General features: G+C 37.9%; 1 long non-coding RNA gene across 3 annotated transcripts in view; it reads left to right on the plus strand.

The window, feature by feature from the left end:
• LOC131080484 (uncharacterized) overlaps window positions 1–16,396 on the plus strand; it is a 275,439-nt gene that overhangs the window by 91,569 nt on the left and 167,474 nt on the right. For all 3 annotated transcript variants that reach the window (XR_009114165.1, XR_009114166.1, XR_009114167.1), the window contains one exon: window positions 7,365–7,484. This is a non-coding gene — a long non-coding RNA (uncharacterized LOC131080484). The remainder of the gene's footprint in view (window positions 1–7,364; window positions 7,485–16,396) is intronic.

Raw genomic sequence — 16,396 nt, forward strand, 5'->3', positions numbered from 1 at the left:
TTTTTAGGTATTAATAAGGATTAAGTAAAAAAAAATATTCCTTGCTTTGTCAACCAATTTATTTACTTGATTTTTTAATGTATTTTCCAAGATAGTTTCCTGTGCAAATGAGATGGCTAATTCACATAGTTTTATGGAAGATAAACCCTCCCACCCACTATTTTTTAGCCCTTTGTCCCTTCCATCTCTTACCATTGCAAGTTCTTATTTTGGTAGTTGTTAGAGCCAAACAAATACAGGAGAGACCTTCATCTTGCCACTGTGCTTTGCTTTATGCAGTTGTGTTTATTTTCTTGGTGTGTGTGAGTGGAAAGTGGCAGCAGATTATTCAAGTCAGTGTTTGATGGGCTCTGGGAGATTTCTGCCTTTCACTAATTCCTTGAAAAGGAAGACCAATCCCATACCTGCAGCATCTGGGTACAAAAGGCAGGAGAATATTTGCCTCTTGGGTGGGATTTTAAACCAGTGGTGACCTATTCAGGCCAGGAGGGAAGAGACGCTCTGTGTCTTCCTCTGGAAGGACCTTAAAACGCCAGCAGCAGAGTGAGTGGATGGTTTTGGTGAATTGGCAGGAAGCCAGGGCAGGAGACGTTCCAAGGTGTTTGCCTAGCTTTGTTTTTAATGATGGGAATGGAATAACGAAAGAGGAAGGATTCAGGCATTTGTTTTCTCTGTGGCCTGAGTAGCACCAGAAAGGTGTTTCTGTTCTGTATGCAACATCAGGAACAGAATAAATGTATTTGGCTTAAGGATGTCGCAAGTAACTCTGTTGTGGAGAAAGATGTTTGTTAAAAACTGCATATTATGGGTAAAATTAGTTTTGGATTGATTTGTTTTCAAATTGGTTTAGCCATTCAGATTCAATTTTATCTGTGACATTGAGGGGTTTCTAGACAACTCTTTCCTGAATAACACTATGGAGCTTTTTGGCATTATACCCAAATTAACAGCACACTGCGTCATTAAAAAATAAAAGAGCTGCAATTCTTTCTTGGCGTGGACTTCTGCAAAGCAATAAAAGGCTCCCTATGTTGATTACAAATATTTTAAAGTGTTTACTTTGCTCCATAAACTTGGAGCCTTTCATGTTTGGATTTATTATATGTGGCCTCTTAAGACCTTTTCCATTATTCTGCTTGTATCTTGCTCGATGAGAGTTTCAGGTCTCATGCAAGAGAGATTTTTGAAGGACAAAACCAGTATGCCCTGCAGGAAAAGCAAAGGCTGTGAAGGTATTTGTAGGCAGGATACACATATATTAGCAATCTTGCCTTTAGTTCATACCTAATCTTTTAGTGATTGAAAGTTGCAGATTTCCAATGCCCTCATTTCTCCGTATTTTAAAAAGGAATAAAATTTTCCTGGCCTGCAAACCAGTAGTGCTGTTCTTTATTGCTACACTGAAATACTAGAATTTATTTGCTATTTGTGATTTGCTCATTATTAGACCAAACAAAAATATTCAGACTAACTTAATAGTCAGTCACTGTTTTCGCTTTTTCTAGTTCTAATGTTCATACAGAGAAATCTCCAAGCTTCATACAGCCTAGGTGTTTCCACTTCTCAAAATAATTAATTGAAGAACCTCATGTAACTTCCCAGTGAGGTCTTTGCACACCAAACCTCTTCCTGCATAATCTCATATGACCACAAAACATTCCCAACCAGAAACTTCAGGTGCTATGAGTTGTAAAGTGGTTTACAGCTGGCTAAAAGCTTTCAGAAGTATTGATAAAAATGCCTTTTTCTGGCTCAGTAATAAAGGAAAAAGCAAGGATGAACTATCCCTGCCTTGGGCAGGAGAGGAGCTGGCCCTGGACTTACTCTGTGGGACAGTGCAGGGAGTGCTTTTCTCAAGTATTATAATTTAGCTACTCACTGGAGCTCTCTGAAAGCCAAAATTTTATTTTTAAGAAATAGTTTTGTGCTGTTTAGTTTTGTTTTTTCATTTCATTGCAACAGAAGCAAGGTTTTCATGCCTTTTGGTGTAGCACATGGATAAAGGGTGTATCATATGAGAATGGGAGAAGGCATCATGGAATAATTGGTGGACCAGAATCCCATCCTGTTCATGCTGCCTGCTGTGCATGACCAGGGCAGGGATATAGATCTGAATCACCAGTTGTTTTCTGTTCTGAAAATGAAGAAGTTCTATTTTATAAAATATGTTCTTAAGAAATGCTCATATTTTTACTTATTTAACAATATTTTTTTATTGGTTCATTGTTGGTAGCATTCAGTGGGTGGCTTTTATGCTATATCCTACTCCTATGCAGGATTGTTTTCAAGATATCTTTCATGTTAAAGAACACACAGTTTCAGACAGAATTGGCATTTATGAAAAATAGAAATACGTGTGCTAATGTTCTTAATTTGAAATTCTGGAGGCAGTTAGTAAGAAAGTTTAATCAACCATTAAATAATCAATAGTTACTAGTTCACAGAAGTTTTATCAAGATTTTAATTTATTTGGTTCAAGAATATTGGAAAATATAATTTTCAACAGCCTTAAGGAGTTAGAAGTCTCACTCCCTTTGAATTTAAAAGCAATTTCAGCATTTTATTACCTCAGGCTTCCTTAATAATCCCAGCATCCATGGGTTGCATCTGTTGTTCTTTTACCATTGAAAGCAGTGAATTATGAGTGCTAAATTTCTAGTTCTTCAGAAATACATGGGTCTGGATAACAGGAAATGAAACGTTCTCAGGTAAACTTTGAATTCTTGGAAAACTTTGTAGAGGGACTTTTGAATATTGCATAATGAATAAATTCAGTTTCATTTTTCTTCTTGCTTGTCTTTAAGATCCATCTAATTCTGTGGAAAAGACCATCTAATTCTGTGAAAAAGGATCTCATTTTCTTTTTTGCTAGTTGCATAATTTGGATAAGAGAATTCCTTTTACTGGGAAAGATTTGTGAAGACTTTACTGAAAAATATTTTGTATTCTATTCATACTCCTAACAGAAAAATTACTTGCCGTCTTTGTCTCTCCCTAGATATCTAATTTATTTTTGGACTGTTATCTTAAATTACTCTGGAAAATATTCAGACTAATTTAATAGACACTATTTTTATTTTATCTTATTATATTAATCAGTCTAAATTTTCTGGGAAAACCATTTTCAGTGAATAAAATTTTCTGAGTATATTTGTTACCTTCACTTTTACAGGACCCATAATTCAGCCGCCTTTTTCAGCTCCTTGACTCTTATGGCTTCTAGCTTATCCACAGTCTTCCTCTACTTCAGAAGCAGTTTATATGGATCCATGTAAAACATGTTTGCAGAAAATAGTACATTAGAAATAGTTTATTATTGTGTTTCATGTTTTGGAGCACATGAACTGTTTCATTTCAGATGAAAGAAATTTGGGAGATTTGCTGCAGCCAGGCATTCAAACAACACAGGCAAACTAGGGTGGAAATGTTCACAGCATGGGCATCAGGCGCTCAGTACCAAGATGTAACCAGGATCACCCTGTAGCCTGGCAGGTGGAGCATTTATTTGAAAAGGGGCTTGTGTGTATTGACTTCTTCATGCACAGAAATGGCTTAACCATCATTGCTGTCTGAGCAACTGGTCAAAAAGTCTATTTCTGTGTTTAAAATTTAAAAAAAGGGTTTGGAGGAAGGAGCCAACAGCATTGCCCTTCCCCTTCCATGGTTGGCATGACTTGTAAAGGAGAAATGATCAGGTGTAAGGCAACACTGCTGAAATCTGGGCCCTCTACATCACCTTCTGAGAAAAGGGGCCCTCCTACAGTGGTGAGCAAAATGTACGAGAGGTAGGATTAAGTCATATCCTGAGTATTCCCTATTGCCCAGCTGGACACAGGGATCTGATAAACAGGCTGAGGACTTTTGTACTGTCTTCTTCCCTCCTTCCCTTCCTTCCAATCTCCCTCTCTTCCTTCCTCCCTCTGTCCCATCCAGCCTTTACATCAGCTGGAGTATTGCTGAAGGACAGAAGGCACAAGGAGGAGTCCTCTCCCTTTTCCCTGGGCTGAGACAAGCTGTTTCATCCCTGGCTGTGGGACATACACCACATCCCAGCTCCAGCCTGCTTGGCCTCCTGCGAATCTGACTGGCAGGTGAGGTGGCCCAGCCTGCTGTGCCATCCTGAGATTTCAGGATGTTTGTGCTGGGTCACTCCTGCGGAACAAGCGGGAGGTGAGTTGAGGGTCAGACTCCAGATTTAGAAAGGCACAGTCCTAGTTGGAAAACAGCTTTTGTCTTTGTAGAGTGTAAAGTCTCCCCAGTAATGGTAAAATAGGAACAGCCATTATTGCCAGGATGAGATCTGTGGGGAGGGCAGTTTTCTCCCATCAGGATGTATTTAACATGGATAGGGAACAACTGTGCCAGGCTGTGAATCTGCTGTGGTAAGCCAGAAGTTCCATCACCAGATTCTATCGTGTAGAAACCCTTAGAAAATTCCTAAGTGTCCTTCCATCTGCTCTGCCCTGCAGTTCAGACTAAAACATGCTGCAGAACCATCCATCTTGTCAGAAGTTGGAATTTTAAAAGCAAAATATAGTAATAGAAGAATGATTTTTCTCTTGAGAAACATTTCCTTTTGATGATTAGATAACTGTAGAATAATAGAGACCTTTCCAAGCCTTTATGCTAAGAGGTTTATTACTAAGCCCCGAATACAGTCCAAATTCAAAAGGCAAGGTTGGGGTGCTTTAACTTCCCCTGTTAGTGCTGTGGTTTGTGTGTCACAAGATGACAGCTGTAGCTCAGAGGACAGACGGGCTCCTGGCAAGTGATGGGTGTTTGTGAGCAGGAACTTCCTGGGAGATATTGACCGGGTCACGGGCAGCTGCTCGGAAATTTGTTAAGTAATCTATCTAATATGTCCAAAGAGTAGCACATCCGAATCAATCCATCCAAATGCCTCAGGAATATCAATAAAGAGATAATAAATCTGATAATTCTCTGTGATTTGCTCTGGTGTGAAGCTACCGGGGAAGCCTTGTACAGTAGGAAGATTAATTCTGGTACACATTTGTTAGGGTGACAAATGCTCCGTGCCAGAACTGTGGCTGGTGAAAAATTCATTTCAAATTAATTCCAAACTTTATTTTCTGTAATAATCTGCTGTCATAAAAGTGAGTGGCGACAAATGGCAATTGCTGAGGATGTTTTCAAAAGGGAACTAGACTCCAGGTTTACAGGATGAGTTTTCCAGCTTTTTTTTTTCTTTTGTGGATCTCCCACTTAATTTCTGTTCAACAAAAAAAAAAAAAAAAAAGTTATTTGCTGTTGTTCTAAATTTTAAATCATAGTAAAGATAACAATAAACCATTAAGTATAACATAGTAAATGCAAAGCCTAAAGACATAATATATATATTTAGATAGTTAATACCCTATATATATAACTTTATATAACTATTATATACATATACCTTATAATATATATGTATATTAGCTATCTAAATATATATATTTAGATAGTTAATACCCTAAGGACTTAGAACTAATGTACCCCAATTAGGATTCTGCCCCTCTGCCCCCTGTGCTGAGAGCCCACCTGCAGGGCTGCATCCAGCTCTGGGCTCCCAGCACAGCAAGGACAGGGACCTGCTGCAGCCAGCCCAGAGGAAAGGCTGAGAGCACTGGGAGTGTTCAGCCTGCAACAGAGGAGGCTTCCGGGAGACCTCATTGCGGCCTTCCCGTGCGTGAGGGGAGCCCACAGCAAAGATGGAGAGAGAGTATTTATGAGGGTCTGGAGCGACAGGACAAGGGGGGAATGCATTCAAACTGACAGTGAACATTTTTAAATTAGTGGTTAGGAAGAAATTCTTTGCTGTGAGAGTGGTGAGGTCCTGGCACAGGTTTCCCATAGAGGCTGTGGCTGCCTCATCCCTGGAAGTGCTCAGGGCCACGTTGGATGGGGCTCTGAGCAACATGGTCTAGAGAAAGGTGTACTTGCCTATGACAGGGGGTTGGAATGAGATGATTTTTAAGGTCCCTTTGCAACCCATGCCATTCTATGATAATTTAACATTTGAGATAAATGAAAGGGATTTATATTATATTAGGATCATATGCTTTGTATTTATGCATACCTAAAATATGTATTACTTTCAACTGAAAAAGAAATGTATCTTGTAGAAATAGTTCTTTAATCTCAGATACATCAGTTACAAGGAAAAATATTTTATTTCTATTCTGTCAATAGGCACCTGGTTCATAAACTTCTCAGAACAGGTTACTGAAAAATATTTATTTTCTCTCTTCAATCATGAAAAGAACTTCAAACTCAAAAAGACACTTTGGTGCAAGATATTTTCACCTTGTCTTAAAGTGATATAATTTATCTGTGGTCTGAATATCTTTAATTAAAACAGGGTGCTAGTAGGGTTCTGCTACTCCAGACAAAGAGGGTAACAGAGATATAAAGTAATTTGTACTTAGTATAATAAAGTATTACATTGGTCTCTTGTAAATTTGATTGTCACACTACTGAAGTTTTCTATATTTACAAACTATCTTCAATTGGGTTCAAAACCTTTTGAAAAGAGAATACCTGAAGATAATGCTTATACATATTGTGTATTTTTTTTTAAATTGGCTTTGTCTTTCTTGTGGTCTCAACTTGCACCAAAATAATCAGCTTCTCCCTATCCGGTTTCCCTTTCTCTGTGTGTTCATATTGATTGTATACAAGTCTGTGTGGATTTAGGAGTGGTTTCCACTTTGGTTCATGCATTGTAGAAAAAATAATGAAATTCCAGTTATAAGACCATCAATTTGATCAACATAGATCTCTTTACTTCAATTTTGTCTAGTTCTTCAGTGCTTATCTTTCACACTTCTACAGTTAGGTGATGGTGTCACCAGCCTTTGAGGTGTTCAAGATGCACCTGGTTGTGGCACTCAGTGTTGTGGTCTAGTTGAAAAAGTGGTGATTAATTTTCCAACATAAATGGTTCTGTGGGATATTTTGAAACTGTTATCATGGTAGTCAACATTCTATTGTATCCTGGATACTTGGTGAATACATGAAAGCTTACAAATTTTTACTTGTCTTTACTTCTAAACTGTTATAAACTCGCTACTTCTAAATGGTGAAAATCAGTTTTTCAAAGAAAGGCACTTTATTACATTTGTAAATGAAATCCATAAAAGCATGGATTGAACTCTAGAAGTCAAGTTGAATTTGCCAGCTTGAGGAGGAGGGAAGGTTTTTTGTTCTCCATTTGTTTTTGTTGTTTTTCTAATTCTTTTTTCTTCTTTGTGAAACATTGAATTTACAAGCATGACTTGAATTAAAATAATATTGGAATTATACAGCACAGTGTTTTTACAGAGTCTTTGTTTCTGAAAGAGCTGTGATTTGGTTTTATTTCACAGGACTGGAAAGAAACGTTTTCCACAGATGCCAGCTTCTGTCTGCTGTGATACTTCGCTCTGAGTGATGCTACATTCACCACTGAGTAGTACTGGCAAAGGAGAGCAGCTTCTCAGAATGAGGTAGGTTTTATTCTCTTCCACAAGGCCTGATGAAGCTCTTCATAGTCACTTTTCTGTTTAATATAAGTGAAGTCAGACAGGTATTCCAAGTCTTGACTTCACCTTGACTTGTCATTGGATTTGGTGGCTTCCTCTGTGTTGGTATTTACCCAAGAGAGTAATTAATGAGTCCAGACATTGTAGTGGGCTACAATGTTCCATGAGCTTTCATTTGTGTCACAGATTTGTTCCAGAGCATTCTTGGGCTGTTGTGACTGTTACCTGTGACTACAGGTGCACTCTGTAGTCCCCATGCATGTGTCATCAGAAAGAGCATATTTTAGTTACTCTTCCACAGGCAAGGTTATTTCCTAACAGAATGGTTTCAGGAAAGTGATTTAAGGAAGGTTTGCATATCATTATTATTATTAGACATAATCTCTGGTCAAAGTGCAGTGCAGTGAATAGGTACTGCCTCAAGGCCTTGGTTCACTTTCCCTATTTTCTCACTGGTGGTAAAAGACATATTGAGGTGAGAGTTTGTTACTTAAACATGGGACTGGTAAATATGACACAAAACACACAATAGACCCACAGCCATCTGGAATGGCAGCTGAGCCCTTGGCAGGATTCTGTAGGGTATGCAAAATGCATGAGTTGCCTATGCTTAGCAGTCCTATCCTATATGTTAGATTTCTCTTTCAGGAAACTGTAAAAGCTGGTTCAGTTTGGATTGGGATAGATTGTAATCCCAGATTCAGAGGTGATGTTGGAAATGAGGGGCAGCAGGAGATGTGCGAGGAAAGAAGGGTTGAAACAAAGCAAGTAAAGCAACAACTAGGAAGGTTTTGGTCAGTAAGGGGGGGGCTTAATTTATTTTTTTTTCCATTGATTGCTGTTCCTACTTATACTTTTCATGAGCTAGCAACTTCACGTAAGAGACATTTTCTGACTTACTCTGTCGTACATTATTCCACAAAAAGAAATGTATTAATTGCTCTGTGCTGTACTGTATCCCCTCATTGTGCACCAAGTGTAAGGGAAAATATTAGTCAGTATCTGACATGTGGAACTAATTTACCTCGGTTGGAGTTCAGGGAAAGGTCTTGGCTATAACAGTGGATGAAAACATTAGGAGTTATAGGCACCTCACCTCATGATGCTCCATTTGTAGTTTACACTTGTGATGATATGCTATGGATAAAATATGGGGACCATATCCTGGCCCCATGGAAATCAGTAGGAGTTTTTCTTTTAATTTCAATGAGGCCATGACCCTGGGAATCTCTACTGGCTCCTGGTGAAGGATTTGTTCTATTCCTGCCCCTAACTGGACCTCCTCTGAGGACTTAGTTTTTAATATTGTTACCAAATCTGCTTCTTAGGTAATAATTCTCTCTTATTGAAGTTTATTTTTTCTTGATTTGGGATGTCCTGTGCTCGAAGGAAACATATTTCTATACCTATGTTTTTCTGTCCTTAAATATGACTGTATCATTATGGGTAATTATAGACTGAATCTCAGGAAATAGTGTCTGATGAAAAGATAAAGGACTTCAGAACAATTTACCAAGGGATAGGGTGGCAATCCTACAGGTAAGGTATTATTGTTATGCAAGAACTGCAGGAAACAAGGCTTAATTCTGAGAGGAAGACAAGATCACTTAATAGCTCTTTAATATCATCAGTTTCTCTGGCTGGTAATTCATTCATGAGCATATTGTGGATTTTCCCCTTATTAACAGTTTGGATTTGATTAGTTTAATCTTTGTCCACAGATGAAAATATGTACTTCAGCATTATTCTTGCTTTACTAATAGAATCTTTCACACTCCCACAGCTGGAGCATTTGGCGCCTACAGGTCATTCATAACTTAAAAATCCTTTGACTAAAGGGCACCAGAATTTTTATTTTCTACGTAAATTTTTTTTTCTATCAGCTGATCAGTGGAGCTCTTTGCTCTAATATATTCCATTTATTGTATAAAGTACATTAAAATTGTTTTCTAATATGAGGATAAATTTTGATTGTTAAAACCATGAATGCTACACCAAAGCTATTTTTGACTCAGATATTTTTAATGCAATTATTAATTGTTTCTGAAAAAGGGACAGACATAAAATGCTGAGTGTGCTCTTATCTGGTTTATCTGTTTCAATATCTCAGGTTCATCAGTTCCTATTGGAAGTTTCATTCTGTTGGTGTATCTTATTTTGGGAATTTTACAATGTTTTTCATCAGAAATCTCTCCCAGTTTGGGCTGGGTTTTAGGAAGTATGCACTTTATGCCGTGCATCTGTCCATATGCATCTGTCCACTCTGTTGGGGGTTTGAAGCTGAGTGGTAGAGATATTAAAAATGTTCTCTTCTGCATGTTCTGGCCCAAGGTCCATATGAACATTCTGTAATGCTTTGTTGCACAAAGTTATGCTGGGAGGGGAGTCTATGAAGGTGTTAAGCCATTTTTTGCCTGGTCCTGTGGTGATAATTTACCATTTTCTGCTCCCTGCATTTTCCATCATTCCTTAAAAACTGTGTAAAAACCATATTTTCCATCTTTAATTCCTTTGCCTTTACTCTCATGGGTAAGTGTCCTGGCTCTGGCCAGTGTCAAAGATGTTTAAAATTACAGAAGGGATGGGGGTAAAGTTTTTTCACTAGGGAAGAATCATGATGTCTGTCTACCATGAGTGTTGCTGCTTTCAGTCCCCTGTGCTCTTCTTGGTGTCATTGTTTGTCACCTTCTGTATTGAAATGTGAGAGATGTTTTGGGGAGTCATGTTGAGTACATGTGTATTATATGAGTAATGAACCAAAATATTGAGTCTTGCTTATTCCTGTTGCTTTTGGATCAACTCACTGAATCAATATTAATATTTTGCTTTGTTAATTAACTTGACAAAGCAAACCACTTATTCACCAGAAAACAAGACCCTAGTGGTGTTCTCCTCACAGTTGTTCCAGATGCTTAAGTAGTTGAAGTATCCTGTAGGTATAGTCCTATATATACCTACACTAATTTGTAAAAAAATTGTAGTATAAGTAAATCCATTTTTTAATACAAGATTTTGTAGTGATAAGAATGTTTGATGGAGGGAAAATGATTCACTGCAATTTGTAACTTGGAGAACACAATCCATTTGACTCCTTTTTCTGTATAATACAAAGAGTTCATCTGTTGCACAATGTTCATTTTTAATTAAACATTTTATCATAGCACAGCCTTTTATTGACATTCCTCATAATAGAGCTGATAAGATCTTGACCTACTCTTCAATACAGCAATGTATAACTCAATACTCTGGCACACACTGTTCCCTTTGGAATTAAACCCACACTTTTCTGATTTAATTTTAAAATTGTATGTACTCTTGGTCCCATTTATTTGCTTTAACTATTTATACCCCTTTTGACTTATACATTTTTTTATGCAAACATTTCTTGGGCAACCAGTCCTGTTTGCTCAAGCTTTTACCTAGCTGGACCACTTTATTAATTTTTTTCTCCTTTTTTAAATTTTGCAATAAGAGGAGATTTATCACCTAATCTTGTTTCCTACTGTACCTATTGTGTACAATTTTGATTAGGTGTGCTAACTTTACTCACTACTGCCTTAATCATAGGTTTATAGAATTTCTGCTACCACAGAAATTCTTTTAGGTACTTCATGAGAAGAGATTCCTGAAGATGTTCCCAAAGATGCACAACGAAGCTGATCCCTGCCAGTAACCTTAACAAACCCTGTGATATAAAGCTTCCAGGACCTTGTGTTTAGCCATACTGATAAGCACCCCTGTAGCTTGGCAGGATTTTGTCACCTGCAGAGGGTCTGCACCAGGGGAGTGGGAACCAATCCCTCCAGTTGGCAGTGGAAGAGATCTGGAGACAAGGTGGCCACAGAGCAGCATCCAGAGGGAATGAGCCTAAAGTATATTTCTAGGGTTTGTTGCTTCCTGCATGGGATTTTATTATTCCTCCAGATGGGAAAACCCGAATTCTGTGATATTTTGCTGCAGCAAATCACCCCTTCTGAGTTGAGCACCCACCATAATCACCTAAATTTCTGAGGACCATCAGGTGTTGCAAGACCCCATTTCTCATTAATCTCCACCCCTCTTGCTAGATCAGCTGTGATGATAATGACTCAACTGCTTCATGCTTCTCTTTCGTACTTTGCAGTCAGTGTTGTTGTTCATCCCTCTCATGCTGCAGGCCTTCCACTGTTCACTGTAAATTTATATTGATTTGGGCTGATAAATATGAGGTAATTTAATACCCATTTGAAATTATTTCATGTAATAAATTGCAGAACTGCCCTGCTTTTGTGAAGAGCTTTAAAGAGGGAGAAATATTCAACTGCTGAGGATGTTTTCTTACACTGTGGCAGACTTTTGACTCTTGTTTGGTCAGCATAAAAGTTAAAAATCACACAGGGCCTATGACAGTAGGAATTTACTATGTGCCAACTGTGTATCTTTCAAAGTTAAACCTTCCAACCTCTTTGGTCTTCAAAATGCTTCATATCTTCATGGATAAATAGGTATGTAATGAATTTAAATAAGTACTTCCTAGCCCTCTGAACTAAACCTAGATTTTTTATTTTTTGGGCACATTCTTTCTCCAAATCTACAAGAAAATATACTGCCATGTTATTGGCAACATAGAGTGCATGACTTGAAAGACACAGTGCATTGAGCTTTTTTAATTGTTCTAAAAGGGAGCAGTTTATGAAAAAGGAGCAAGTTCATGGCCTTCTACACCCACCTGAGTTGGAGAATTGTGAAAATGCAATCAAGGTGTGCCTGGTGTGCCTAGGGCCCTGTGAGCACAGGTGCCACAAGCCACAGGGGCCTCTATGTCTTGGTTGTCTCTGCCTTCCAGGCTGGATTGATGAAGGCAAATCAGGGAAATGCCAGCAGAGCCCCAGAGCACTGTTGGCAGTGCAAACACAGCTAAAATATTAAGATACAGGGGCTCACCATGCCCAAGAGAGGAGGGACAGTGACAACACAGACTGAAAAAGCAAGCAAATTGTTTGCTGCATCTTTTCCTGGAAGCTCACTTGTTTAAACCAGACCTAAGTCATATCTTGTTTAAACGAGACCCAAGTCTTATCAGCTGAAGCTTCCAGTTACATTAGAGATACTGGACATTGCCACTGAAATAAAGATTCTGAATTTTGATCATATGGTGGAGTAGAGAGGCTCAATTTCTGCATATTCTGCATCTATATTGTAGATGCAGTGGTGCTTATGAACTTATTTGCTCTCCCTTGCTTTCCCACCTGGCAGTACTGCAGCTGACATGAAGGACAGGGAGAAGTAACATTGGTGTTTTGCTTTCTCACTTTGTTTTATTGGCTTTTCTTGGTTTATGCCTCTGCAACTTCAGGCTGGCTCACAGATGAAAATGTGTAAGCTAGGATGGTGACTGGCTGATCCACAAATGCATTGGTATTGGCTTTTACCAGTTTTGAACACAAGCAGCCTTCTAGGTATTTTCTAAAATTAATAAAATAATATCCTGGGTTTTAAACATACTTAAAACACATTAGAAAAAAAATTCTGTTGTGTTTACTGGTGAATGTTTGTGTACATGTTCTCCTGTTTGTGGGAGACTAAAAAGCACACCATTTCCCACTATCTTTTTACAGAAAGTAAAATATTTATAGGGAAATAACATCCCCTAACACCTGCCTCAAATGGTATCAATGTAAATTTTTATAAGTGTTTTCAAATGTTCGTTTTTATTAACACCATTTTAAATGCAAAAGTTAGCTGGCTTTTAGTGACAGAACTCAAATAAATGTAGATGCTATTTCTCTAATAAGAAATATTTTATATAAAATATTTTAAAGTATTTTAAATATTGTTATATTTTATATTAAAAAGAAACTCAAACCACTTGTTTTGTGGTTTTTTTTTATTCAAAGATACAGTCTCACCAGAGGGAAGGTGAAAGTGGGATCTTACAAAGTCTGTAATCTCATTTCAAAAGATATATTCACACTTATGTCAATGAGTATCTTGAATCTCCATCCTTGGTCATACCCTGTATGTTCCCTGTGCAGTTTGGAGTCTGGCACAAGTGGCAAAACCATGGAAGGATGAGTCCACAAAGGGCCACAGTGGTGGAGATTGGAATGACCTGAGCCCCTGCAGGTGGCTCTGGCTTTGCTGATGGCAAATTACCAGCTTTGTAAAACTCATGAAAATTCACACCCACTTGATGTAAAGTCTAATTTGCTTCTGTGTGCACTCAAGACAGGGAAAAAAAGTGTTTTAAGAAGAGAGGAGTTAGGTAGCATTGTTGTTTCTGTGTATATTTGTCTAGTGCTTTAGATTTTGTTGAAAGACAGTCTCTTGACTGTGTGCTTTGGTTACATTCACCTCCTTAAGAAGGGATGTATTTTGTTTATCAGCTTATTAGCTGACAAAATAGCATTCAAAGTTAGTTTTAGAGAACACTATTGGAATATTACAAGGACATTATTTAAAATGAGTGGATAAACTTTATTTTGTTGCTGTTTTACTGGGATTTACCCATTCTAAATCTCACTATTTTATAGCAAACAGTTTAATGATTCACGAAGTACCAAAGTTAATTGCTTAGATACTAATCTTAAACTCCTGTAAAAATAAATCTATTAACCCTAATAATTTAATTCTAATATGTGATTAATATAAATATTTAGAGTGTTCTTTTAAAGTAAAAAAAAACAATAAAACAATCCATCTCAGTATTTGGACCTTTTTAAGTTCACAGGTGGTCATGAAGGGCATACATACTGTACCTAGACTATATATATGTAAGGTAATGTAGGAAATAGGAAGATGTTGGAGAAAACTGTCTCTTCATTTAAGGCATTTAGCTAGAACTTGCAAGGTGTGAGTTAATTTGCTGAGTTCTACTGTGAAAATCTATCATTTTTCATGATTCCCCATGCATGATGGATACTTTAATCTCAGGGGGGAAAGTAAGTGAGAATTTTAATAGATTCTTTTGCAGAGCCTGCATTTTGGTAGACCTGCCTTCTTTTTATAAGATGAGGTTAATTTCCTGCCATTTTGTTTCTTCACCTTTCCTCATAGCTTTATTTTATGGCAAAAGAGCAGTCAAAATTTTTATTTCAAATTGGATAAAGTCAACAGATTTTAGCTCTGGATTGTGTACACATGATGCATATTTTTTATGCAACTTCCTGCTAGGATGTTCTCCTCCTCCCCGTACCCACATGCACACTGAATTACAGTTTTGGTGTGGATTTAATGAAAGGACATTCTTCTGCTCTGCAGTTGCTCTCAGTTTTTGTATTTAGTGGTGTGATATGGCAGCTTTCACTTTATCCATAAAATATGAGTGAGCATCAATAAGCTATCCAAGAGAAAGGAGTTTTAAGGAAGTGTTTGAATGAGGAGAAGGTGACTGTACAAAAAGAAAAAAAAAAGGAAGTTCTCTCAGTACATACACAGGTGAAAAACGAAGAGGTCATTTGGACAAGAAGGCCTGTAGACATCCTGTCACATGGGCAGACAATGTGTTGAAATTGTGAATTCCACATGGCATTTGGTGTGTTCTGTGGGTGTGCATGTGTTGGTGTAAGGAAGCTCATCCTCTGTTCCCAGGGATTCCCAGCCTGAAGTCACAGCCACACCAACCAGCCGACAGATTGTGTGGGGAAAAAACCAACCTGCAACAAGTGTTTGCTAGAAAGTCCCATTTGAGCAAAGCATTTTAACTGACTCCTTAGGCAGTTGTGAGCGTTTGTGGGGAATTAGCAAACAGACAAGACCCTCTTTTCTCCCCAGCCAGGAAAAGAGCAGAGTTTTGTGCTCGGGGTGACCAGTCACGCATCACGAATAACGAACAGTGATTGTTCCTATCGGTCAGTTAAAAATTGTGTCACGGGGTCAAATATGTTTGCATACACTGCTCAAGGACTTGGGGCTAATGAAGTAATTAATAACACTCGTGACCTATTTGCAGACACCTGGTGAACAGATTTAAGGGCTCTATCCATTGGCTGTACTTCCCAATTCCACCAGCCCTAGCTAAAAATGTGTAAAATCTAGACTAGAACAAAATAAGTTTCATCATGTGCTAGCGAAGTCCATCCTCAACACCTGCTGTGATATATCCTTTATTGACAGAAATATTACAGATGATGCATTTTGGTTTTGTGAGCCCATTAAGTCCAAACCAGGAGACCCCCAGGCCTACAGAACCTTGAAATACCAGTATTATTTTTAAATAATCTTTTAAGTATGAGATACCGTCACAGTAATGATATTCTTTGATTAATAATATGCAATAATGATTCAGACAAGCACTGTTCAGAGGTAGGCAAAGGTCTAATCTGCTTTTCCAGGTGTTTGTACTTAATGCAAGGATCAAATTTTTTGGTGGTTACTAGGCAGAAAAGGAAGCCTTGGTGAGGGAAATAAGGAACAGGATTGGTCCCAGACACTCAGCTTCAGCCTTAAAACTTTCTTTATTTCAGTGATTACTGCAAAGAGAAATATCTTCCCAAATGAGTGTGAGGAGGAGAGAGTGGAGGCCTGGGTTGGGAGCATGTAAAACTCAGAACCACAAGATTTTAAATTCCATTGTATATTTAGTGCAGTTATTGTTTTTCTGGGACTGATGTGCTGCTCTAAAAACAAGAGGAAACTGCATCAATCTCTGTGTCATTGCATTTCACACAGATTTTACTTTAATACTCTACTACATTTTCTATTTTCAAAAGAAACAAAACAATTTTAAGGAAGAAGTAAAGGGAGTGTTTTGGTTAGAAACTAGCATGCCAACTTTATGACATCTAGTTTGTAAAATCTTTAGTGTCTCATTTGCTTTTTGTTCTGTAATTGATTACTAGCACCCCCTCTAACCCACCTTAAAGGGCAAGCAGGAAATTCATGTTTTCCTTCATCAG

Source organism: Melospiza georgiana, chromosome 2 (assembly GCF_028018845.1).
Source record: "Melospiza georgiana isolate bMelGeo1 chromosome 2, bMelGeo1.pri, whole genome shotgun sequence".
Taxonomy (NCBI): Eukaryota; Metazoa; Chordata; class Aves; order Passeriformes; family Passerellidae; genus Melospiza; species Melospiza georgiana.